Below are 27,724 nucleotides of genomic sequence, written 5' to 3' on the forward strand. Positions count from 1 at the left end.
AAGTTTTTTGTGAAGAAGCTGTAAACACTGCATTCTATACTCAAAACAGATATCTCATTAACAAGAATCTTGGCAAGTCACCCTACTCAATCTTGTCTAAAAGAAAGCCTACTGTGAAGCATCTTCATGTGTTTGGAAGCAAGTGCTATATTTTAAAGGACACCTCTGAATATGTGGGAAAATTTGACTCTAAAGTTTTTGAGGGAATTTTTATGGGATATTCATTGGAGAGAACTACATATAAAGTCTATGTGATTGTACAAAAGAAAATAATGGAAAGAACAGATGTTACTTTTGATGATGACAAGTGTCCAGGCTTTGAATGCCTTGATGATAATGAAGCTGAAGTCCTAAAGTTTGAAAATCACAACATTGACAGTGATTCGGATGATGAAGTTGAAGTCAACAAAAATCACAGAGTTGATGAGGAGTCTACGGAACAAGTGAACCATGAGAATGGAAGCTCATCTCAAACACCTGAATTTGATAGAACAAACTCAGGGGGAGAGAGAGGAGAAAATTCTGAAAGTCATGCCAATGATGAAGAAGAAGCAAAAAACACAAGTCAATAAACTCACACAAGGAAATGAGATAAGTGTCACAATGCAGATGCAATTATTGGTGATCCCAATGCTGGAGTGAGGACTAGGAGTGCAACTACAAATGAATGCCTTTATGCATGTTTTCTTTCACAAGTTGAGCCAAAGAAAACTGAAGAAGCTCTACTTGATCCTGATTGGATATCTGCTATGCAAGAAGAGCTAAATCAGTTTGAAAGGAACAAAGTTTGGAAATTAGTTCCTGCACCAAAGAACAGGAGTATAACTGAAACAAAGTGGGTGTTCAGGAACAAAATGGATGAAAATGGAATTGTTACCAGAAACAAAGCAAGGTTGGTTGTAAAAGGCTACTCACGGGAGGAAGGAATTGACTATGATGAAACTTTTGCTCTAGTTGCAAGAATTGAAGCAATAAAAATTTTTCTTGCATTTACTGCACATTCAAACTTTAAAGTATATCAAATGGATATCAAGAGTGTTTTCCTTAATGGTGAGTTGGAAGAAGAAGTTTATGTGCAACAGCCACCTGGCTTTGAAGATCCAGGATTTCCAAATTTTGTATACTAGTTACTCAAGGCTCTCTATGGACTAAAACAAGCACCTAGAGCTTGGTATGACACACTATCAGAATTCTTGATTAAGCATGGATTCACTAGAGGAATAATAGACAAGACTCTCTTTTGAAAGATGCACGGTGATGATATGATCCTAGTTCAGATTTATGTGGATGATATTATCTTTGGGTCTACAAATGAAAAGTTTTTTCAAAGATTCTCTAAGCTTATGCAGAGTGAATATGAAATGAGTATGATGGGGGAACTGAGTTACTTTCTTGGACTTCAAGTCAGTCAAAGAAGTGATGGAATCTTCATCAGCCAAACTAAGTATGTCAAAGATTTATTAAAAAAGTTTGGTATGGTTGATTGTTCACCTGCATCTACACATATGTCTATAGCTACAAAGTTGGATGAAAATAAAAAGGGCAAAAATGTAGATATTTCAAGCTATAGAGGAATGATTAGAGCTTTGTTTTACTTAATTGCAAGTAGACCAGACATCATGTTTGCTACATGTCTGTGTGCAAGATTTCAAGCCAATCCAAAAGAATCACATTTAATGGCCGTAAAGAGGATTTTCAGATATTTGAAAGGGACTCCAAACTTGAGATTACGGTATCCTAAGGGAACTGGTTTTGAAGCTGTTGGATACACAGATGCAAATTTTGCTGGATGCAGGGTTGATAGAAAGAGCACTAGTGGAAGCTGTCAGTTTCTTGGACAAAGACTTGTATCCTGGTATAGCAAGAAACAACAAACTATGTCAACTTCCACAGCTGAGGCGTATTTGCTGGAGTTGATGTTCTCAAGTGCTTTGGATTAGAAATCAACTAATGGACTATGGCCTAGTGTTGCACAAAATTCCAATTATGTGTGACAATACTAGTGCTATATCTATTGTGGCTAATCCAGTTAATCATTCTAGAAAAAAGCACATTGATGTAAGGTACCATTTCATTAGAGAATATGTTGTAAATAGTACCATTGAGCACATTTTTGTTCCAACAGAAAAATAATTAGCTGACATTTTTACTAAACCTTTGGATGAAGCAACTTTCACTTGACTTTTAGGTGAAATTGGAATATTTAATTCTTCATTCTAAGGCAAGAACTCAGCTAATGTTTTGCAGCCGATTAGTTTCCTGTTAATCAAAATTAATTTGATTTAATTGGAAACTAAATGAAATATGAACTATAAATATTTCAAAATTCTCTCCATATTTATCTTTCATTTTATTTTTCATTTAGCTTGGAATTTTCAAATTCTAAGAAAACTGTCGAAATGTTGATTTACATTTTCAATATGTAAAATTAGCTAAGGCAGAATCAAAGTAATCAAAAGTATAGAGAATTAAATTCTCGATAAGTCTAATTGACATATCGACAAGTCATTATTAAGACTTCTCGAGTGAGTTCTCGATAAGTCAATTTTCTAACTTTTCGAGGGACTTCTCGATAAGCTTCATTATGACTTATCGATAAGTCGTTGTAGAGTTCTCTATAAGTGTCAACTTACAGAGTTCTCTACAAGTACAATTTTAGACTTATAAATAACTCAAAACTGAAATAATTTAATTTTATGAATTATTATAGTAAAATACTTTTGACAAACCAATTCCAATTTTATTTTGATTTATTCAAATAAAAATTGAAAACAATCCAGTCCATTTTGGACAAACTAGGTATTTATTTGACATCTGGATAAGTCTTTTTCTAGTTCTCGATAAGACTCGGAAATATGACATATTGATATGTATTTATTTTCTTTAATATGACTTCTCGATAAATAAATTCCAAACGTTATTTTGAGTTCTCAAAAAGTCATTTACCTTTTACTATAAATACCTAGACATTTCGACATACCCATCTTTACGCCTTCGAGATCTCTAAGTGACCTAATTTTCAAATCCAAACCGATTTCTCTCTCATTTCAAGCTCTTCCTCTCTCATTTTTCTTACCCATTCTTTCTTACTCAACAACAATGGCACTCAACAATGTTAGAGCTGATATACCCAAGAATGGAACTAACTACCTTGCTTTTACTGATGCTAATCTGGCCCCTGATTCTTTCAAGGGGTTTGTCAAGTTTTTGTCTGAATCATACAGGTGCTTTAACTGCTAACCCAATCTTGTACCTGGATGTTCAGCATAAATTATGAACAACTGTTGTGGTGAGGACAGTTATGAATGGCAACTCTGTATCCATGGTGGTGACTTGCTCAATTGGAGGCCAACAAATTGAGTTCAATGAGTTAGATGTGAATGCAGCTTTAGATCTTCCAACTGAAAATTTGATGGAGGTGCCAACACAGGATGAGCTAGCAGAGTTCATGGATTTCATAAACTATGATGGAAGAATCAACCTAGCAAGTCTGAACAGAATAAACCTGAGGAAAGAATGGTCCTTCTCTTTGATTCTATAGTGAGGGACTTCACTTGCAGGAAGACAGGATACGATAAAATATCAAGTGTGGTGGAAAAGTTGGTGTTCTCCATAGCCCACAACATGCACTTGAATGTTGGTCTTTTGATCTTGGAAGAACTTTCCACCAAGCTCACAATGCCCCTAGCTGCAAGAGGTAAGGAAATTTTCTTTCCTAGATTTATTATGTCTACATTAAATCATAAAGTATCAGGCATACATTTACTTAATGGTATAGACAACATAAAAATAGGAAATTGTAAGCAAGTGTCCAAAATTATATTTGGCTCACTTACTACAAAGAACAAGGTAACTGTAAGTCTAAAAATCACTAAATTCATGATGGAGAGGTTTAAGACTTACCCTTACCCCATGCCTGACATGAGATCCAATGCACAATCTAATACAACAATGGTTCCTGAACCTAAAGAAGTACAAATACAGGACAACCAATAGGGGCCTTCCCAAGCTAAGACCATTGTTTCTTACCACTAGAAACTAGGAATCCAACCACTTCATCCTCTCAAAAGGGTGAAGTGAGTAAAAAGAAGAGAAAGCAGGCAAACCTGACAATCATAAATGAGAGTGGTGAGGAAAAAACAGAAATTGAGTCACCCTTGGTCAAAAAGAAACCAACGAAGGGTAAAAGCTTGGAGTTAGCCACTCAAGCCACCTCTGCATCCTCTCAAAAGGATGTAGTTGCAACATAGGGACAAAAACAGACTCTAGGGGCATCCTCTCAACATGGTGTCTCTGTTGAAAAGAGCACTCTCCCTAGTGCACCATGTAATGAGTCTGCAAAACCATCACTTGAACAAATTCAAGTGTATGGAATGAGAAATAAAGATGGCACACATAAGGAGAGCACATCTCTTGAAACTCGCTCATCTATTCAGGGGGAGCTGCCAACACTCAATACTGAAATGCAAAATTTTATATCTAAAATTTCTTCTTCCTACACTGAGACACTTGAATCTAATCCTCAAGTGTTGCCAACTTCAAGTGACATAGTTCAAGAAACTGTGCTCACCAGCCAGACACCAAATTTAGATGGTGAGAGGCTACTAGCTGGGGGTAGACCATGATGACACCATCACAAACATGGGGGATTCATCAGTTTTTACTGAAGACCCCAAGGTAGTTACAGATGCACCTTTATATGCAAATCAGTCTTCATAGACTGTAAGATTTAAGGGTAGTACTCCTGAGGGGGAGCTATCTAAATCCTCTCCAATTAAATTGGAGGTTCCTGTTACAGGAACAACTCCCCTCACAAGCCTAGCTGAAATTGCACTAACAATTGAGGCTAGGAGTACAATTGCCAATGACCCTGCTATGAGATAGGAAAGTACATCACATTTATGTGACAGTCCTCTACAAGAAGCACAAGGGTTTGAGGCTAGTGCACATGACAGTAACCCAACCAAATTCCCTCTAATTCAACTGGAGGTTCCCACCATAAGTGGAGAACAAGACTCTATCATAACCACAGTGTAAACTGTGAATCAAACTGTGACTCTTGTCACAGGTTGTTCTGTTACCATATCTCTATCACACCCAACCAATCAACCTTCCACCTCTCAACTACAAGAACTTCACCTCATATCCCAATGGATATAAGAAGCTACATCTCAACCCTCCACTATTGATGATCTAGTGGTTGATCAACTTGATGGCCTTTCACAAATATCACAGCAGCTTCTCACATCCAACATGTCCAACCAAGACTACCAGGCCATCATGCTTTCCTACCAGACAGATGTTGAAGCTCAATAAGCCAAGATTGTTGATGAAGCTGGTCAGGATGCAAACTGTGATGCATGGATAGACAGGGAATTTTCAATTGAAATGGATGATGTGTTAGCTCAATTCAGGGAGGAGTATCTAACCATCTTGGGAAGCAATGCCAGATCATTATCTTCACAGGAAGTTTATGATGCAGTAAATGAAGTATACGAGGATCAAATCAAAGCTTTCCACAACTTTGGAAAAACACTTCAAATTACTTTAACTGGGCATCAGGACAAGATAATGAAGATGGTAAGAGAAAAGATGGATCAAATTATTCCTTTACAGACAGAGATCAAAAATAAATTCACAATCTTTGTTGATCAAATGGCAAGTTATGATCTAAGTGGAGTGGAATTTAGTGTAAAAATTCTAAGAACTTCATTTGTAGCCCTACATGACCAAGTTCAAAAACATATCACTCACTCTAATGACACAAGACTGAAGCTCGATCAGATGCACTCTAGCAGATACACTCCTTCAGCCTTACATATGGAAGAAATTAAAAAGGTTGTGCAGGATACTTCCTCCACATCTCAATCATCATCTAACATGCAAATTCAAGAACTTCAACAGCAAGTATTTTCTCTCCAAACTTCAAATGACTCCCTTAGTGCACAAGTACATACTCTCACCTCTTTGGTGCAGAGTCAACAAACATACATCAAAACCCTGGTGGACTCTCACAAGCATCTCCAAATGCAGAATTTTGTGGCTTTGGAAGCCATCCTGGGGAAGCTCAATATACCATTTATAACGACTCGCGTATTTTCGTATTATTTAAATGCGTAATTATAGAATTATTAAATAAATAATATATGTGTATAGCTTCTGTCAGCTATATATTATTTTATTATTATTATCTACGTGTGATTTTTCGGTGTACAGGGTTGTTTGCGTAATTAATTATTGAGTGGTACTGAATTGTTTTCACTTTTAAAAGTGGACTTAATGCAAATTTATTTGCATAAATACTTAGATTGTCTCTAAATTTTTTTTATGGTTTAATAATTATAATAATTATTTTTGGGATTTTATAAAATTTAGAAAGTAATATTTCATCAATTATTTAGCCCTATATGATTTTCTGATTGCATTTATTTATAAAATCCGTATTTAATTCCAAAATTCTTTAAAAATTTTGAAACTCATATTTATTTAAGTTTGAAATATTCTGAGAATTTTAAAATTATTTTAGAAATTTTTGGGATTAATTTCACCCGCGCGTTGATTCATTTAATTGTTAAAAGCGGGTATAAATTGCGTTTCAGAAATCATTGTAAAATTATGAAATTTACATTTTTATTAACTTCGGGGTATTTATAACATTTTAAGACTATTTTCGTGATTTTCTGAAATTATTTTAAGTGCAGCTCGGTTCATTAATTGTGAAATGCGGATATAGAGCGCGATTCAAAAATTCATTAAAAATCATGAAAATCTTATTTTTATTAATTTTCAATTATTCCGAGAATTTTGAAACCTACTTGGTAATTTTTCGGGTTAATTATACCTGCAATTCTGTTTGTTAATTACAAATTTCGGAACGGGTTTAGGCTTGCAGTCGGTAATAGGGACACGTGTCAATCATTTTGGATACGTGTAAAAATTCTGCTAAACCTCTAGTTAGATGTTAGTTGCATATTGGATAATAAAAATAAAATAAATATAAACAACACACACAACACATTTATTCAATCTCCTTTTTGTGCCTCTCATTCTCGCTGATATTCGCACGTTTCTCCGTTTCCTTTCCTGTTCCCTAAGTTCTCGGTTGTTGTCCCTGTGTTTTCCCGGTAAGATGTCGCCGGTTATCCTTGGTGGTTTCTGGTATATATATATATACTTATATGTGTATATGTGGGTGGGATTAAGTTGGTGTTGGTTTTTATGTTATTGCCACCTGCTCTTCTTTTTTCGGCGCCGCCGTCCTCGGGTGCCGCCTTGTTTTGTTGTCTGGGATTGCACACGTGCGTGTCGTGCGTGTGTGATTATATGTGTTGCCTGCTTGTTTTCCGGTTAAGTCCGCCTGTTGAAATTGTTCTCGACCGATTAGGCCTTGTTTGGCTCCTGACTGATTTCTTTTTACAGAAGTATTCTTGATTATTTTTGTGAAAATAATAAATATTTTATTTTGCAGGATTATATTTTAAATGATAGAATTCGTAACGGAAACCCGAAATAATTGGGCACCTCCGAATTTTGCCGCCGTTGACGATGACTATTAACGAGTCGACGGTGGACCGTGATGAATCAATTTTGAGTCCTAATATTTTAAAATAAATAAAATAAATAAATAAATATAAAATACGAATAATGATTAATAATTGTAATTGGATTGGAATTTGGAAATTTATGGATTTCGATTGATATTGTTGGTTTGAATCGGTGGTTGGGAATTTTAATTGGATGGTTGTTGCGATTGTTGTTCATTGGTTTGACGTTGAATTATTTCGACGGGATAGTCCGATAAATAAAGGAAGTGCTGCCTGATTTCCAAATCAAACTACGGAAATAGGGGAGCGTATCCGGTAATTATCGGGACGTCGAGCGAATGTATAATTATATATACATATTTTATGCGAAACCTGATTGCATATTGTAGTGAAATACTGTGCCAAAACCAATAACCCCAATTTCGTAAAATGACTAGTATACGTATTTCCTTGAAACGAACACCGAACCGATCTTCGAGAATGAGAACCCTAATTGTTGTGTGTGTTACTATAATATATATAAATACGAGTCGGGGTTTGATATCGAATGAGTAGATTGTTAGCGAGGATATGTCGAGCATACCTAGACGTCTAACATAAAATAGTTCGACCCTATAGGTGCTAGTCGAATGACTCAAGAATTGATGTTGGACTAAAGATAACCTAGTGATCAGTCGACAAGCTCAGCAAGCTTCCAAGCGAAGGACCTGAGTGTGAAAGTCGGATCTAGGATAGTCTGATAGTAAGGTGATAAAGCCGATGTAATAACCCCAAAATTTTGAACTTTTTGTAACCCTTATGAATAGTGTTTTTGCTGATTATGCTGAATAAGAAAACTTTTCATGCCACCCTATGTAGGGTTTCTTTTATTGTTATTCTGAGATCTTATTAGTACTCTGTATGGTATATAAGTGTATGTAAAGATCGTCAGAATCCAAATTCGAACACTTTGATTTTTCCCGAAAATCCACCAGATACCAAAAGAATTGAATATAAGGTGACAGGATAAAAAGGATTTGAATTCAAGGATTAGAAGAGAGGATCATAAAAGGAATATAATGTATTGAGAAAGGTTAAGGAAACCCAAGTAATAAGATCCCGGGTATGATCCCTCAAACGATAAATGAAAACGAAAGTTAAGCGAACCGTATAGCAGATCAGCGGTCATTAGCCAAGTAATTAGGAGCTAATCAAAGAAGTTAGTGATGATGATGTCATCAAACCAATAAAAAGAGGACAAGCATGGGAAGATGACATAAGAATGATGACCTAAGCATGACCAAAAAGGAAGGACGTGTGGTTGATTTCAAGCCACACAAAAATCACCATGGTTAAAAGGTAATTAATTAAAACAAAAGGCAAAAACAACCAACAAACAAATCATTACACCAAAAACACAAAGTTGACTTCCCATTTTCAAGAAAAACTCTCGGCCCCTTCCATTTTGCAAGAAAAGAAAAACCCAAATCCAAGTTCCAAGCTTCATTAATTTGTGAGGTAATTATCTAAGATTCCTTGTGCATAGATATAGATATCCTATAAGTTTAAGCTTCAAATTCCTTCATAATCTCTTCCTAAAATTCATGGAAAAAGAGGGTGAATAGTGTTTTTCAAGAACTTGAAATTTTGTTCTTGAGTTTTTGTTTAGATTAAGCTTTGGTAAGGACTTTCATGGGTGATTCCAAGCTCCTTAGTTACTTTTACTCACCAAGGAAGGTATAATCTCATACCCTAGCCCTACTTTTGTATATTTAGAGTTTTTGTGTTTGGAATGGTTCATGAGAAGCTTGATTATTGTGTATTTAGAGATGTGTTGGTTTTGTGATGTGTTTGGAGTTGTAAATCTTGTTGATTAGTTAAAGAACTTATGTAAGCTTTTAGTTCATGATTGGGAAGTAGTATAAATTGGAAATATTGAGTTGTTAGGGCTGTTGTAGTATTGTATGGATGGAGTTTGGTTGTATTGTTGAATTGTGGTTGATTTGTGGTTGATTTGGAGTAGGATAAAATTGGTAATCGCGTAAACATAGTCGTCGTAATGTCCGATTACCCTATACTGTTTTTGTTCTTAACATTAGGACCCGTGAACTCACTGTTAGGTTTTGGCCATTGCCATGATTAGATAATTCATGTCACGAGCTTCGTTTTGATATGTGGTTCGTTTGAATCCGATGTACGGTTTAGGAGAAACGACCGTTTTAAGTAACGGCGTTTCGCGAACGAACCATTACCCCTCGCCTTACTTTGAAACATTGATTAAAGACCTTAAATGACTAATTGGAGTATGAAACATTTATGTAAAGTGGATTAGGCAGTTGGTAAGGTACTCGCGAAAGAATCGCCTTAAAACTCTTAATGGTTAATTTATTAAAAATGGTGGAGCCGAGGGTACTCGAGCGACTTAAGAGAATCATTAAGCGCAAAGCGAGCGTTAGAGTCTAATTGGTTAAAGTATAGATTCTTAAGCGACTTTGGTTTAATTCCAACTTATATGTGGTTTATAGGTTACCAGACTTATCCCAGGACTTTTATCACCCCCAGTCGCTCAGGCAAGTTTTCTACCCGTTATACTGTTGTTGTGATGTATATATGTATATGCATTATCTTGTGATAGATGCATGTTGGTTAATTAGCAAATTTTGAGATATATTGAAGCATGCTGATATGGTATATATATGCATGTCTGTTTCGTAATCTGGTTATCTATCTGTTGATTTCAATGCTTATAGTTGCATAATACCTATGCTAGAGATAAGCAGTAGTTGCGTATACCATTAGTATAGGGGACCCAAAGGTGAACATTTTCTAAAACCGAGAGTCAATGTTCCCGAGTATATTATATATATATATATAGATATTGTAACACCCCCAAATCCGGGGTCGGGGATCCGGGTTGTCACGAGTTCCATTTCCCTTAATAACACCCGATCTTAATAAACAATCAACTACTCTGTACTGTGACCCCACAATATACACACACACCACAAGTTATAGTCTCAGAGATGAATATCCAAAAAAAACACGAGTCATTTTATTCCACAATTATATGCCATTACACCTTAAAAGGGGTTTCTGAATAAATTTACATTTCTTTGCCATTATTACAATTCATAAAGATACATAAGTCTGGTACATCAAAATTTTAAAGCCTAGCCTATTGGTAGTTCCTACCTCAGCTACAGCGACATCAACGCCTATAGGTAACTGCGGAACGTTTCCTATCCGCTCGCGAATTGGGAGCTTGGTCCTGTTCATCTTGTCTATCTGATGTTGTGTGATGAAAGAAGAAAGCAAGGGTGAGCAACAAGCCCACCGAAATAATATGTATAATAATTAATAATATATGAGCATCCTCATAGTACTCATGAAAGTCTTGGTCAAGAAGAAATGAACCAAGTTTGATCTCTTAATGCGACCAAGTCACAAAATGTTTAGTATATATATACTTTTCAGAATTTTTAAATCCTCTTCCATGTATAATATACACAGAGTTCCAGTTTATAACTGTATAAAAATATCGTTGCAAGGTGATCTCATATATCTAACCTTGTCTCAACATTTTTTTGAAAATCTTTGTCATGCATAAGATAATCATTAACCAGATATAAGTTGAAAAGATGAAGTTACAAGATACTCCAATATACTTATATCTTTTCCGAATACTACTTGAACTACCACCATTCAAGTTATAATTAGTTCATCCCATAGATGAAACTACACGACAAAACTTGTATAGAATTAATCTTTGAAATATCATCAAAATGAAATGAAGTTACGAGATAGTTCATTTGATGAAAACATCATTTTGAAAACTCGACCCTTCCAACACTTAACAATCGCCCAGCCGTAGCCTTTCTATCGAAGTACTCTGGATAGTGTTGCAGAAATATCCAATTGGATGATGAACTCATTACGGGAGTTTGCCGCGCCAGGAAGACCACTTACGATGATCAGTCACAGTAGTGCAACCCCATCATTTTCTATATGTAGAGGAGAACCTGTCGGATTTACTTGTCAACCGAACACTGGACTCCTAAGGAATGGACCGTCTTAGCGGAACTTCCAGGCCATTTGGGCCAATATAATAAGGCTGGGCCGGCGCCATTCGACCACTTACGCCACTCCTAGTTCAGATGAAATCCATGACTCTGAAACGTAAAGCTTGTCCCCCGTTTCCCCAAGTAGAAACTTGTTGATACGGCTCCACCAAGAAGTCGTATCTAGTTTGAAAGGAAAACTCACCGATATTTCGCAGGCACCGCCTGCTAATGGATTAACTTGTTCTAAGAATTTTACTTCCCGAGTGTTGGGTAAGTAATCAAAAACTCTTTAATCAAAACAACAACCTTGTTGCGAATATAAAACACACCACAGAGCCGGATCACTCAGATTTTGAGCGAGTATTTAAATCCCCTTCGAAAGGAGGATATTAAATAAAAAAATGATTTTTGGGATCCGCCCTAACCTTTAAAAATCATTTTGAAGACTCGAAAATATTTTTAAGAATATTTGGAGTAATGCTGATTTAATAAAATAAATCAGCACCAATATATTAGAAAATATTTGAATATTATTATTTAAATAATATTCCCATAAAGAATAATCTTTATAAAAATAATTGAAGTAGAAGTTTTAAAACTCATACTTGAAATGAATAATAAATAACCAAAGATATACTTATACGAAAGTACGATCTTTATTTGAATAATCGAAAATAAGTTTGATTATCAAAACATTATTCTTTATTAAAATAAAGAATATTATTTAATAAAATAAGCGGAGTCATAAGTCCTCGAATGAATATTCAAAACAATATTCATTAAATAAAATAAACGGAGTCATAAGTCCTCGAATGAATATTCAAAATAATATTCATTAAGTGAAATAAAGTTATCGAATAAACCTTATTCAAATAATAGTTTTGAAAACTATATAAATATATATATATATATAATATACTTGGGAACATCGTCTCCCGGTTTAGAAAATATGGTCACCTTTGGGTCCCCTATACTAAGGGTATACGCAACTACTGCTTATCTCTAGCATAGGTATTATGCAACTTATAAGCAATTGAATCAACAATTAGATATCAAGATTACGAAACAGATATGCATATATACCATATCAGCATGCTCCAATATATCGCAAAATTTGCTAATAGCAATCATGCACTTATCACAAGATAATGCATATACATATATTTACATCACAACAACAGTATAACGGGTAGAAAACTTGCCTGAGCGACTGGGGGTGATAAAAGGCTTGGGACGAGTCTGGTAACCTATAAACAACATATAAGTTGGAATTAAACCAAAGTCGCTTATGAATCTATACTTTAACCAATTAGACCCTAACGTTCACTTTTGCGCTTAACGATTCACTTAAGTCGCTCGAGTACCCTCGGCTCCGCCATTTTTAATAAATTAACCATTAAGGGTTTTAAGGCGATTCTTTCGCGAGTCCCCTACCAACTGCCTAACCCACTTTAAATAATTGTTTCATACTCCAATTAGTCATTTATGGGCCTTAACCAAGGTTTTAAAGTAAGGCGAGGGGTAATGGTTCGTTCGCGAAACGCCGTTACTTAAAACGGTCGTTTCTCCTAAACCGTACATCGGATTCAAGCGAACCACATATCAAAACAAAGCTCGTAATATGAACTATCTAAACATGGCAAAGGTTAGAATCTTTCAGTGAGTTCACGGGTCCTAAAGTTAAGAACAGAACAGTTAAGGAAAATTGGGCATTATGACGTTTGTGTTTACGTGATTTCCAATTTAATTAACACTCTAAATTATCATCAATTCACTCACAACCATCAATACAACAATATTCAACCATCATACTACAAACTCAGTCCCCAACTCCAAGTTTTACCAATTTATCCAACCAATCAAAGACCCAATATTCAAAACCAATACAAATCCACCAAAACTACTTATAATCAAAGATCAAGCCTTAATACTAACAGTGCTTCAATCAAATTTAATGGAATCATAAAATCAAAGCTAGGGTTTGAAGTTGATACTTTCCTTGGTAGGTGTTAAGTTGCTAGGAAGCCTTAGGGAGCCTTAATCTAACCTCCTACAAGCTTGATCTTTCCAAAGAAATCAAGAACACAAAGTTAGGTTTTGAAGTTTCTAAATGTCAGATTGAAAGAACTGTCACAACGAGGGTCTTACCATGCTTATTTGGATGAGACTTGTGAACAAGAGTTGTAGGCCATCTCAATACCTTTCCAAAGATCTATAGAACATACTATTTGAGTGAGTATTGAAGGAGATATGGTAGTTTGAAGTTGCTGCTCTGTTTTGGCCGAGAGCTTGCTTCTTTAAAATGAAAAGTCAAGTTTGTGTTATGATTTTTTTTGTTTTGTTTCTTTGTTTATGGCTTGGCTAATTTTGAGGATTTACCATGGTAAAAAAAATGAATGGCTCACAATTAACCAACAACACACTTCTTTTTGTCATGCTTAGGTCATCATTCTTATGTCATCCAATTGCCACATGTCTCTTCCTTGTGGTTTGATGATGTCACAATCCTTGGCTTCTTGTACAAGCTTGTCTCTTGGTCGCTTATTTGTTTTACGGTTCGCTTAACTTTCGTTCTCGTTCGTCGTTTGAGGGATCATATCCGGGATCTTATTACTTGGGTTCCCCTAAACCTTTCTCAATATTTTATATTCCTTTTTATGATCCCCTCTTAAAATCCTTGAATTTAAATCCTTTTTATCCTATCACCTTATACTCAATTCTTTCGGTATCTGGTGGTTTTCGGGAAAAAATCAAAGTGTTCGGATTTGGATTCTGACGATCTTTACATACACTTATTTACTTTATCGAGTACTAATACGATCTTAGAATTTCCATAACAGTACTCCCATATAGCGTGGTCTGATAATTTTCCTTAATCATCATCATCAGCTAAAGTTACTATTCATCCGTGTTTCAACATTTTCCAAAAATTGGGGTTATTACAGTCTCCCCTCCTTAAAAGGATTCCGTCCCGGAATCAGATAGAAAATGAATAGGGATGCTCTCTTAGCATTGCACTTTCTAAGTCTCTAGTAAATTTTCCCACATTTTGGTTCTACCACCAAACTCTGCCTAGTTTCATAACCTTTCTCCTAAGCACTTGTTCCTTTTCGATATATAACCCTTTCTGGTTGCTCCATATAGGTTACGTCTGGTTGCATGCCTATGCGGGCATGTGCCCCTATTTGTCTGGCATCCAAATTATACTTCCTTAACATTGATACGTGGAACACGTTATGAACTTGCTACAGGTTCGGGGGTAGGGCTAGCTCATATGCTAACTTCCCAATACGTCTTAATATCTCCAAGGGTCCAATACTTCGTGGGCTTAGCTTTCCTTTCTTTCCGAACCACATCCATCTTTTCCAAGGGAATACTTATAACAACACTAGGTCCCCTACTTCCTATTCCTTGTCCTTTCATGTCAATTCAACATACTTCTCATGACCATCTTGGGCTACTACCAGCCGTCTTCTGATTAGATCTATTATATCCCTGGTCCTTTGGACCACTGCTGGTCCGAGCATCTTGCGCTCTGCAACTTCATCCTAACATAAGGGAGATCAACATTGTCTTTCCCCAAGGATCTCATAAGGCGACATCTCGATAATGACATATGATCTATTGTCGTAAGAAAACTCAATCCACGTTAAGTGATCATTCCAAATTCTTTCAAGTCTATTGCACAGATTCTCATCATAGCTTCTAGCATTATAGCTTTTGCTTCTCAATACTCCTTCTTTTCTGGTTCGTAAGCGTTACTATCTTCCGTACAGAATACTATTCTAGATATACCTTTACTCGCTAGATTTTTATAACCTTTTAATACCCACGTCAATCTTAGTATCACGAACGTGTTTCCATTCCGAATACCATCATAACTTTACTACTCCTTTTTCAGCTGTTTCTATTTTCCAAAGTTTGATCAATCATATAGAAGTAAAGGAATTTGTTGAGAGATCACTATGATTATGAACACTTGTTCTATTGCATAGTTAGTACAAAAGGTGGCCAGCCTTTAGTACTTGACAAGCAATTAAACAATAGATGGTATCCTACTAGGCTTCTATCACACAGATAGATAGTCATTCGGCAATACCTCCCCTTCTGGAAGGGTTGTTCTTCTCAGCTTATACAAAATGAAAAGAAAAGAACGAATTGAAGAGAATTGTATATATAAAAAAATACTACCACAAAAGATCTGGCTCGGAATCTACCTCTGAACTATAGAGGTTTGTCACAAGAGAACAAAACATATATATCTATATCAATATCCAGTATTATCGCATCGCATTTCACATGCTTAAATATTTTTGCTATTCCGTCCATCATTCTATGTACCCATGCTCTTCCTCGAGTTTATACTCAATCACCTTTGAAACTCCCTTGACAGCAAAAATCGAGTCTCGGATTTCATTCTAGACATCATAGTTACTAGAATCCATTGCTATTCCGTAACCTTCTTCGTATAGTAATACTACTCTTTATCGATAAGAAGGAATAAATATATCATAAGTAAATGATCGCCTTAGTTAGTCTACCGATGATTACTTATACATCACCACAACCCGATTAGTGGTACCCAATCTCAACATCCATTACACTACAACTCTCACGGTTGTAATCGGCTCATTATTCAAAGAATCGTTGTTGCATTACTATGGTCCACCACTGACCTACTGTCGTCATTCGTTTTCCTTGGAATCTTAATAGCTAACCATACGAAGTCTATACCTGTCGTATCGAATTCTTCTAAGGAGGTAACATGATCACCGCTCATGATTCATGAAGAACACTCCTGAACTTGACGCGCATATAACATGAAGTAGATAAAATTTCAGAAGAGTTTCAATGAAAGCAACGATAGTAGGTTAATACCATTCTTAATCATATGTCTTTATTAGGAGACATGAATCTCAAAGGTTATCTCAAGATAGTACCTTCTAAGATAGATAGCCCGCTCATGGCGATTACACGAATTAATCCTTTACCAAACTACTATTACAGTTGGGCATTGCACAGTCATCAAAAGGAATTTCAATCTTCCAAACCATAATATAACCTTTACGGCTTCAACCATCATCACTGTATTCCTCTGGCACGAACGCCGATAATTGTCCTCTTACACTTAAAGTGTTGGCCACCTCTTTGGCCTTTCCTGATAGTAAAATTTCCTTACAATCAATGTCATTTTATCCACCTCCCACTAAATTTTCTACCTCATTTCAATCACTGCTTATGTGAAAATGCTTCTCTTAAGTCCTGGTGAGAAAAAACATCACCATTTTTTCCATAAGTCATTGCCTTAGTCTTTAGATGTGAACATTGTCACGACTAACTCTCGATCATACTTAGGACGTCTCTTATCTTGGGTCCTTCTCGTTTTCACCAATCTCGACCTTCATTGGGTCGATCTATACTTTCTTATGGTTCAACACGTGCCCACCTGGCATTATTATAATTATGTCATATTTCCTTATCAAAATTTATATTCTTGAGAACTTTGAATATTACCTTTTTCCTTGTAAAACCTCTAAGGTTATCCTTAAATTCTTCATCCGGTACTCCCTAGGTACAGGGCGTATCAAGATACCATTTACTACTACTAGAACCATTGTTTAAGTACTTCTGAAAAATTTATCTACTGATCTTTAAAGGTTGTTGTTACCTTAGTCCTTCGTTCCATACTACCCAACTCATAATGTCCCTATTAAGGGTGAAATGCCAACCTTTATGCATTCCTCTATGGTTCATCTCAAGTTATCGAGGTTCCATCCTTAATTCCGCCTTTTTTTAAAAAAGTTACTTGCATCCTTCCATAGATAAATCAAGTCATGTATCCCTGATAAGGGTGTCTTATTCAATCATTCCCATCTCGATAGTATATGCCTAATTTCACAATAACATCTGTATTCAAAATGAGGTCAATCAATATGGCCTCCAAAAGATAACAACGGTTATCCGCTTTTCTTGCCTGATTTAGTAATGATAACAGGGATGTTCTAGAAGATATTGGTCGTGTTCAACGTGAACTTCTTCTTAATAAATCCTTATTTACTTTTGTTGTTTATCTCAACAGTCATCTCAATGTCGGGATATCTTTCATACCTGGCGTCTCCCTTTATGGGTATCAAGCCACCGGTCTTTCACTTCACATTTTTGAAGGTCACTTCCTTCATCAAATTTTCCTAATTTCTTACTTTCTTGTCTCCTCAATCTATCTGTGTCTCCTTGTTTATCCTTCGGACTATCTCAAGGTTTCCTCGAATCCTCCCAACTTAAAGGGGATAAAATATATGTATCTTTCATGCCTTCATCCATCAGCTTTAACTCATGGTGAATCGGTCTCATCCTAACGATTACATACTTTTCTATTTCTATTGCTACGAGTCTTTAGGGTTTCCTCGTATCTAACTCCCTTATCATTCCTCCAACTCTATTGCCTTTATATTCCTTTCCACTTCAGTTTCTTTTTTTTACCTACCTCTCTCTTGCAATCATTTCACGAACCCACTAATCATTGACTTCCAACATCACGTCGTTCTGGGATTCTAGTCCTCAGAACAAATCTTGACAACTTTTACAATCTTAGATTCATAATTTATCATACTCGTCCGCCTTTGTTTCGGCTCTAAAGCTTCTACACTATTTTCATAACCTTGGGAAGTACTTTCCCGAAACAATTGACAGAACTTTAATCAGTTTATTATAACCTCTGGCTCCATGCCTTTCTTGGTCTTTCACTAGCGGGTGGCCTCTCTCTTAGGAGGGTAAGTGACAAAAATAGACTTTTGTGATTCGTCCATCATTTAGAATCTCAAATGATTCCTATATTTCCTTTAGCCAGGCTCTCGCCTCTACTGGGTTTGCTTGTTCCTTGGAACTCTGAGAGCTTAGCGACTTAAAGGTCCTGAAAGAATTTCCCACCGCACTGCCTCCTCAAGGTGGTGGTTGGGGATAATAGTCTAAGTTTTTTTAGACAGGTCCATAAATTGTCGTATAGGAGTACCGTATCGGGTCTCCTTTCCTTACTCGACTTTCTATTTCCTTAGTATGAAATGTTTCATCCTTCTCCCATACTTGGGCTTATCTTATATGTTAAAAATCCTTGTTTTTCATTTATGTAATGGGCTCCTTCTTTCTTAATGGCAACCTCCCTGACTATCACATTCGGGGTTTGCCCTAAATCTTATTCCTCGAGCTATGGATTTCATCTAAGATCCAGTCCTTACGCTCTTAAACGTTTGGAACCCAAATTCTGTAGGAATACCTCGTTATTCCCTTATCATCTTTCTTGGTATTAATCTCTTCTCCAGTCATTGACTCTCTGCCTTCATTCATCACTTTTTCTTGGCACAATATGATCTTTTTCGATAATTCGGGCTGTATTGCAATCTCAAACAGCGTTTCGGTACCGGCTCCGGTCACCTTCACTTCTATTTCCATTTTCTCAAAATATCTTATCAACTCTCCCAAAGACATTTTCATCTTGAGTCTCTCCTTTATACTAAGGGCATTAGCCACCATTTTGGCTTTCCCTGGATGATAAAGAGTCTCATAATCGTAATCCTTGATTAGCTCTAACCACCTCCTCTGGCGCATGTTGAGCTCTTTCTGCGTGGAAATATACTTGAGCTCTTATGGTTTGTGTAAATCTCGCACTCCTATCCATACAAGTAGTGCCTTCAATCTTTAGGGCAAAACTATTGCCGTGAGCCCAAGATCATGGGTGGGGATATCGAATTTTATATTCCCTTAGATGTCTTGACGCGTACGCGATTACCTTGCTGTGCTATATAAGAAGCACCCTAATTCCTTATGCGAAGCGTCACTACAAATCACAAAATCTCTTTTTCCATCCGGCAACGCCAACATAGGAGCCGTCACCAACCTTTGCTTCAGTTCTTGAAAGTTGTTCTCACATTTCTCTGTCCATTCAACCTTCTTAGTCTTACGAGTAAGCCGCGTTAAAGGGGCTATTATCTTTACAAACTTGAACGAACCTCCGATAGTGACCGGCCAATCCTACCTCTGGTAGTCGCCCTAACCATGGTTATCAATTCCTCAGTGGTCCTTTATTCATTCCTTTCAGGATCCCCCACGGGATCCTCCTCAGCAAAAATCCCTTCTAGGACAACATCCTCAACCGCTACATCCTCAATATGAACATCATTCGGTCCTGCGTTAGGACGCTCTATCGGATCCACAATCTGATCTCCAATAAGTAATAAAACATCATCGCGTTGCTGCTCCTCAACCTCAGGGTTCTGAGTCCCGCTACAATATATGATAACGAACTACGCTTCTATCACGATATTTATAAGGGTTCCCGTAAGGGTTTTAACTGTCAATACTACGTTAGGTAGTCTGACTATGAACTTGGCAAGAGTTCTTATTATCTTAGTGAACTTATTATTTTAACGTCAAATCATCTCTGAGGTTTATAACGCTTAGCTCTGATACCATTTCTGTAACACCCCCAAATCCGGGGTCGGGGATCCGGGTTGTCACGAGTTCCATTTCCCTTAATAACAACCGATCTTAATAAACAATCAAATACTCCGTACTGTGACCCCACAATAAACACACACACCACAAGTTATAGTCTCAGTGATGAATATCCAAAAATAACACGAGTCATTTTATTCTACAATTATATGCCATTACACCTTAAAAGGGGTTTCTGAATAAATTTACATTTATTTGCCATTATTACACTTCATAAAGATACATAAGTCCGGTACATCAAAAGTTGAAAGCCTAGCCTATTGGTAGTTCCTACCTCAGCTACAGCGACATCAACGCCTATAGGAAACTGCGGAACGTTTCCTATCCGCTCGCGAATTGGGAGCTTGGTCCTGTTCATCTTGTCTATCTGATGTTGTGTGATGAAAGAAGAAAGCAAGGGTGAGCAACAAGCCCACCGAAATAATATGTATAATAATTAACAATATATGAGCATCCTCATAGTACTCATGAAAGTCTTGGTCAAGAAGAAATGAACCAAGTTTGATCTCTAAATGCGACCAAGTCACAAAATATTTAGTATATATATATACTTTTCAGAATTTTTAAATCCTCTTCCATGTATAATATACATAGAGTTCCAGTTTATAACTGTATAAAAATATCGTTGCAAGGTGATCTCATATATCTAACCTTGTCTCAACGTTTTTTTGAAAATCTTTGTCATGCATAAGATAATCATTAACCGGATATAAGTTGAAAAGATGAAGTTACAAGATACTCCAATATACTTATATCTTTTCTGAATACTACTGAACTACCACCATTCAAGTTATAATTAGGTCATCCCATAGATGAAGCTACACGACAAAACTTGTATAGAATTAATCTTTGAAATATCATCAAAATGAAATGAAGTTACGAGATACTTCATTTGATGAAAACATCATTTTGAAAACTCGACCTTGCCAACACTTAACAATCGCCCAGCCGTAGCCTTTCTATCGAAGTACTCTGGGTAGTGTTGCAGAAATATCCAATTGGATGATGAACTCATTATGAGAGTTTGCCGCGCCAGGAAGACCACTTACGATGATCAGTCGCAGTAGTGCAACCCCACCATTTTCTACATGTAGAGGAGAACCTGTCGGATTTATTTGTCAACCCAATATTGGACTCCTAAGGAATTGACCGTCTTAGCGGAACTTCCAGGCCATTTGGGCCAATATAATAAGGCTGGGCCGGCGCCACTCGACCACTTATGCCACTCCTAGTTTAGATGAAATCCATGACCCTGAAACGTAAAGCTTGTCCCCCCTTTCCCCAAGTAGAAACTTGTTGATACGGCTCCACCAAGAAGTCGTATCTAGTTGAAAAGGAAAACTCACCGATATTTCCCAGGCGGTGCCTGTTAATGGATTAACTTGTTCTAAGAATTTTACTTCCCGAGTGTTGGGTAAGTAATAAAAAACTCTTTTATCAAAACAGCAACCTTGTTGCGAATATAAAACACACCACAGAGCCGGATCCCTCAGGTTTTGAGCGAGTATTTAAATCCCCTTCGAAAGGAGGATCTTAAATATAAAAATGAGTTTTGGGATCCGCCCTAACCTTTAAAAATCATTTTGAAGACTCGAAAACATTTTTAAGAAAATATCTGAATATTATTATTTAAATAATATTCCCATAAAGAATAATCTTTATAAAAATAATTGAAGTAGAAGTTTTAAAACTCATACTTGAAATGAATAATAAATAACCAAAGATATAATTATACGGAAGTACGATCTTTATTTCAATAATCGAAAATAAGTTTGATTATCAAAACATTATTCTTTAATAAAATAAAGAATATTATTTAAAAAAATAAGCGGAGTCATAAGTCCTCGAATGAATATTCAAAACAATATTCATTAAATAAAATAAGCGGAGTCATAAGTCCTCGAATTAATATTCAAAATAATATTCATTAAGTGAAATAAAGTTAACGAATAAACCTTATTCGAATAATAGTTTTGAAAACTATTTATATATATATAAATATATATATATATAATATACTCGGGAACATCGTCTCCCGGTTTAGAAAATATGTTCACCTTTGGGTCCTTATATACTAAGGGTATACGCAACTACTGCTTATCTCTAGCATAGGTACTATGCAACTTATAAGCAATTGAATCAACAATTAGATATCAAGATTACGAAACAGACATGCATATATACCATATCAGCATTCTCCAATATATCGCAAAATTTGCTAATAGCAATCATGCACTTATCACAAGATAATGCATATACATATAGTTACATCACAACAACAGTATAACGGGTAGAAAACTTGCCTGAGCGAATGGGGGTGATAAAAGGCTTGGGATGAGTCTGATAATCTATAAACAACATATAAGTTGGAATTAAACCAAAGTCGCTTATGAATCTATACTTTCACCAATTAGACCCTAACGTTCGCTTTTGCGCTTAACGATTCACTTAAGTCGCTCGAGTACCCTCGGCTCCACCATTTTTAATAAATTAACCATTAAGGTTTTTAAGGCGATTCTTTCGTGAGTCCCCTAACAACTGCCTAACCCACTTTACATAATTGTTTCATACTCCAATTAGTCATTTAAGGGCCTTAACCAAGGTTTTAAAATAAGGCGAGGGGTAATGGTTCGTTCGCGAAACGCCGTTACTTAAAACGGTCGTTTCTCCTAAACCGTACATCGGATTCAAGCGAACCACATATTGTAACGACCGAGGAATTACGCTTGTATTATATTATAATAATAATAAATTATGTGTATTATTATGTGATTAAATGTGTTAAGTCGTTGAACCCTAACTGCTATGTGTTATGTGTTGGTTGTTTTGATCCAAACGTGTTTTGGATATTTATTGAGCGTTCTATCGTCAGTTATATATATTATATCAAAACCTGTACAGCTCAAAACTATGTTTTAAAAGCCCGTATTTCAAACAAAATCATTGGCCCTATTTTGCCAAAAATGCCCTATACCGTATCGCTATTCTGAACCCCTAGACGTTTTACAAATTGACCTTTTTCGCGAAAAACGACTTTTCCGGACCCCTTCGGGTACCAAAAACCCCACAAAAATCACATTCTTATTTTTATATGATTATGAAATTATCATATATCATTTTTCTTTGTATTTTTGTATTTTTCACAAATTTTTGGGAATTTTTAGTATTTATTTTGTATTTATTGGATATTTAAAAATTCATTATTAATACCCAAAAATTATAAAAATTGGGGCCAAATATTTTTATTAGGAGTGTAATTAGACCCTTAATTTTACTTAGGGGTATTATTTTCATAAATATAAATACCTGAATTATTATTAATTAAATCAGTTAATTACAATTAAAAATCAGAAAAAAAGAAAAAGAAAAAGAAAGGGAATTAGGGTTAGGGTTTGTGAAGAACAGAGCAGGAGGATCAAAGGCGATTTTGATCGTGATTCCGGAGTCCAAATCGAGCGTGTGAGTATTCGTTTTGAAGCTTATGATCTGTAGTTTTCAATTATGTGATTCTTTTTAACGTTTGATTGATCGAATTGAAAGTTGTTATTTTCGGGTTTTAATCGCGAATTCGGGTTTGATTTTCTGTGTGTTGTTTGATGTTTTGGTTGTTAGAGTCGTTTAGATCGTTGATTTTGGAGTCGATTGACACCAGTTTCGTCAAATTTGGTTAACGTTTGGAGGAACTCGGTTTTCCGATGAAGTTCATCGGAGAACTTCGACTTGTGGTCGGAGATGGCGGAGGGGGGATTATCTGATGGTGGTGACGCTGTGGGTCGACGGCTGAAACTCTAGGGAATCGAACGGAGTCAAAAAGGAGGAGAAACGATGATCAGGAGGCTCGTTTTTCGCCTCGCCGGAACCCGTCGCCGTCGCCGGATTCTGGGACGGTGACGGCTGTTCTTCATGACCCGATAACCCGAGGTCGACCCGGTTTGCAACCTGGAAACGACCCGGGTTTGATCCCCTCAACCCTGAAACCATTTCCAGATTTTTGTTTCTGGATTTTCTATTATTTAATTTATATTTTATAAATCAGAAAATCATTTTATTAATTCTAATAATTAATTAAAAATTAGTTTTATATTCTGAAAAATAGTATTATTAATTTCTAAATTATTTTATTGATTTATAAATTCGAATTTAATTATTTAATTAATTATTTAATTATTTATCTAATTATTTATTAGTTATCTAATTAATTAATAATTAGGTAATTAATTAATAATTAGGTAATTAATTAATAAATAAGGATTAAAAATAATTAAATAATATGATTAATAATTCGATAATTAGTTATTATTACGAATAATGATTCGATAATGAGAATTATTATTCGAGCGATAGTTATTCGAATAATATTGTAGTGATTATTTGTATCGTATAATTAAATACCGATAATTAATTGATTAACGAATCGTTTAAATTCCAATAATAATATATTAGTTCTGTAATATTCGAGAATAGTGTGTAGCTCGTATTTATACGAGAAATTAATCGTTGAGTTAGATTATAATTCGAGCACATAGTAGATATTCGATAAATAGCGTATCTGTTAATAGAATCGATTGATTATTTGTAAATAATCGATCTAATTGAATAAATATCGATAAGTTATAAATATTATAATAAATTGTGATTAATCCTGATAATTAGAGATTTATTATTTTAGAATATTAAATAAGCAATTATTAATTATTTATTAGTTATTTATTTATTCAATATTTAAAAAGTGATTAATTATTTCGATAATTAATCACATAATTTTCAATAAATCGTAACTTCTTCGTTTTAACTCCAAAAATTATAAAAAAATTATTTTTGACTTTGATTTTTCTTAAATAATTATTTAAAAATTATTTTAGGATTTAAAAGGTTGTAATAATTATCTATATTGAATAATAAATTGAATTATCAGTGTTTAATTCATAACAATTCAACCGTTAGTCCGATTTAAGTGAAACGAAGACCTCTAGACTCAGAAAAATGAGACGAATCCAATAAAAATAGTTGTAAATTATAATTTCTTCTGAAAAAGAGTGGTTTGGTGATAATTGATAGTTCGAAGGTCCTAGTAGGGATATAATTGAGCCGAATAAATCCCGAAAAATTATAATAAAATCAGATAAGACTAGTAATGCAGGTATAAGCCTAGAATTGATTCTAAAAATAATTATAAATCTAGAAATTAATTGTGTGCTTTACGTGTTATATGTGATTATGTGCATAAATGTGTTGTGTAAATATATGTATATATATGCGAGTCAGATAGAAACGCATGGGTAGACTGATAAGGTTGCGTGATATCAATTAAAGATACACGTATGTAGTAAATTATCTAAACACCTATCTTTCCATGATTTGTTCAGTGTTAGCAAGGCAGAGCAAGCTAGGGTCAGAAGGCAGTAAGTTAAACCAGGTTAAGTACGCGCAAGGCAAGTTTTTCCCCTATTCTAAATTCAGAATAGTGATTTATATTTCCTTTCTATCGTATCAATTCTCTTTGATAATTATTGTTCATATACACTGTTACCCATTTATTATCACTTATTCCATTTCATTTCAATTCTTGATTTACCCAATTTATTGAATTCCCTGTTCATATTTCAATTTCTTTACCCTATATATATTCTGGTATATCCTGGTGTTGGGATATATCAATAGCATACCGATTGTTCCGGATGCTCAGCCTTGGACTGGATGGTTACTATAAAGGCTGGGTTTTTCCCAGACCATTAATTAATAGGCCATAGTTGCCTGAGTACTCCTTATGTTGGTTGGGTCTATGCAGTTGGGTATAGATCCGCACTATATTCTGACTGATCAGCAGATTATAGTGCATATGTTGGTTCTTGTTTCCAGTCTTGTTCATTTGGCACTCGCCATCATTGGCAAATTATTATCATATACAGATACAGATGGTTGTTCAAACCAGCAGCTTATTGGTTCATTTATTTCTCTCTCTTTATAATATATATATATATATATATATATATATATTGTTGCAGGCTTGTTGAGCAATTTTGGCTCATTTCTTTTATTGTCACTCCTATTGTTTTACAGTTAAGGTAGAGAATGAAACCCATCAGGACCCGCATAGTCAAGAAGCGAGTCAAGCAGCGGGACCCTCTTATACCAAGAGTGTTCCTTCCTATTCCCGAAGAGAGCTTTGAATTGCCAGATCAGGTGTAGCAGGATAAGTAGTAATGTTGGGTTGAATAAGAGTTTTGTGTAGTTTGAATAAAGGATTGCGTAGTGAAACTGTAGATAGAATAAAGTTTTGTAATAAAAAGAGTTCTTGAGACATGTTTTATTTAGTTGGGTTTGTAATAAAGTGTAGTGCATGATTCTTGTTTCCAAACTCAACCCTTAAAAGATCCTGAGTAGTGATAGTTCGGGGTAATTATTATATTAATATTCCGCTTGTGCAGGTATAGTTGGTAATTGTTGTTAATAATGCCCCAAATCTATACCCCGGATTTGGAGGGTGTTATAGTTGGCATCAGAGCTTAGGATTGACCTTGGAAAACAAGAATGTTAGGGTTAAGATAAGATAGGAAAATAAGATAGGATGAGGGTAAGAGTGTTAGGATTGTTTGTCTATGTGATTAGAAGTTATGAGTTATAGGATTGTGATTTGATTGTTTTGTGTTATTATTTTTATGTATATTAGATGGCTTCTTTATCATCATCTACGGAGAGGACCGAAACAGATCCAGTGGATGCACAGGTAGTAGCCCCAGTGTCAGAGCAGATATTACCTCCATTGCCACCTGAGCCAGCACCAGAGATACCACTTCCCCCGGAGGTACCAGGTTTTGCAGATTATTTTCCATATTTTGAGCCAGAGATACCAGATTTTCCACCATTAGAGTTTCCGATGTTCGATATTCCTGATATGGTTGATCTTCCGCAGTGGGAGGATTTAGAGCCTCAGATTCCTATGCCACCAGTTGAGATTCCAGAGATGCCACCGATGGAGCCAGAGGCAGAGCCGCCTGTGTATGCGCCTATGGAGCAACCTGTCTTATTTCCTGCCCCATTAGCCATTTATGCACCTGTTCCAGGAGTGTATCAGTTTCCTCAGCCAGAGTTTATGGATGAGATCGTGGTAGATGGACCATTACCTTCTCGAGGTTCCAGCACTGATCTTCATGAGCATCATACCGTGACTTACCAGCGCTTTCAGGCAGAGAGGGAGGAGAGGATCAGATGGCAGAACCAGTGTAGAGAGATCCTTGGATTGTATGAGACACAGACGGATGGTCCTGTCAGAGCATTACGACCGGATTATATACTGAGAGAGAGACTACATCATATTCACCGGGTTAGTTCGCAGCAGCTTACTGATTTGAGACAGCAGGATCTTAGTGCGGAGACAGCATATCGCAGAGCATTGGGACTTACCGAGGCAGTACTAGAGGCAGTGCGGGAGGAGTTGAGCCACGTACCACCAGGATTTTGAGACCAGCAGATCGATGAGTGTTGTATTATGTATATTTTGTAGATAGAGGCAGCATAGTATTGTATGACTAGTTTGTATGAGTGTAGCTACTGACTCTGACTGATAGTAGTAGCAGTACGACTGTTATATCATAGGATTTTGTATCAAGCACTGACACATGTAGCTGGTGT

Source organism: Apium graveolens, chromosome 10, assembly GCF_009905375.1.
Source record: "Apium graveolens cultivar Ventura chromosome 10, ASM990537v1, whole genome shotgun sequence".
Lineage (NCBI taxonomy): Eukaryota > Viridiplantae > Streptophyta > Magnoliopsida > Apiales > Apiaceae > Apium > Apium graveolens.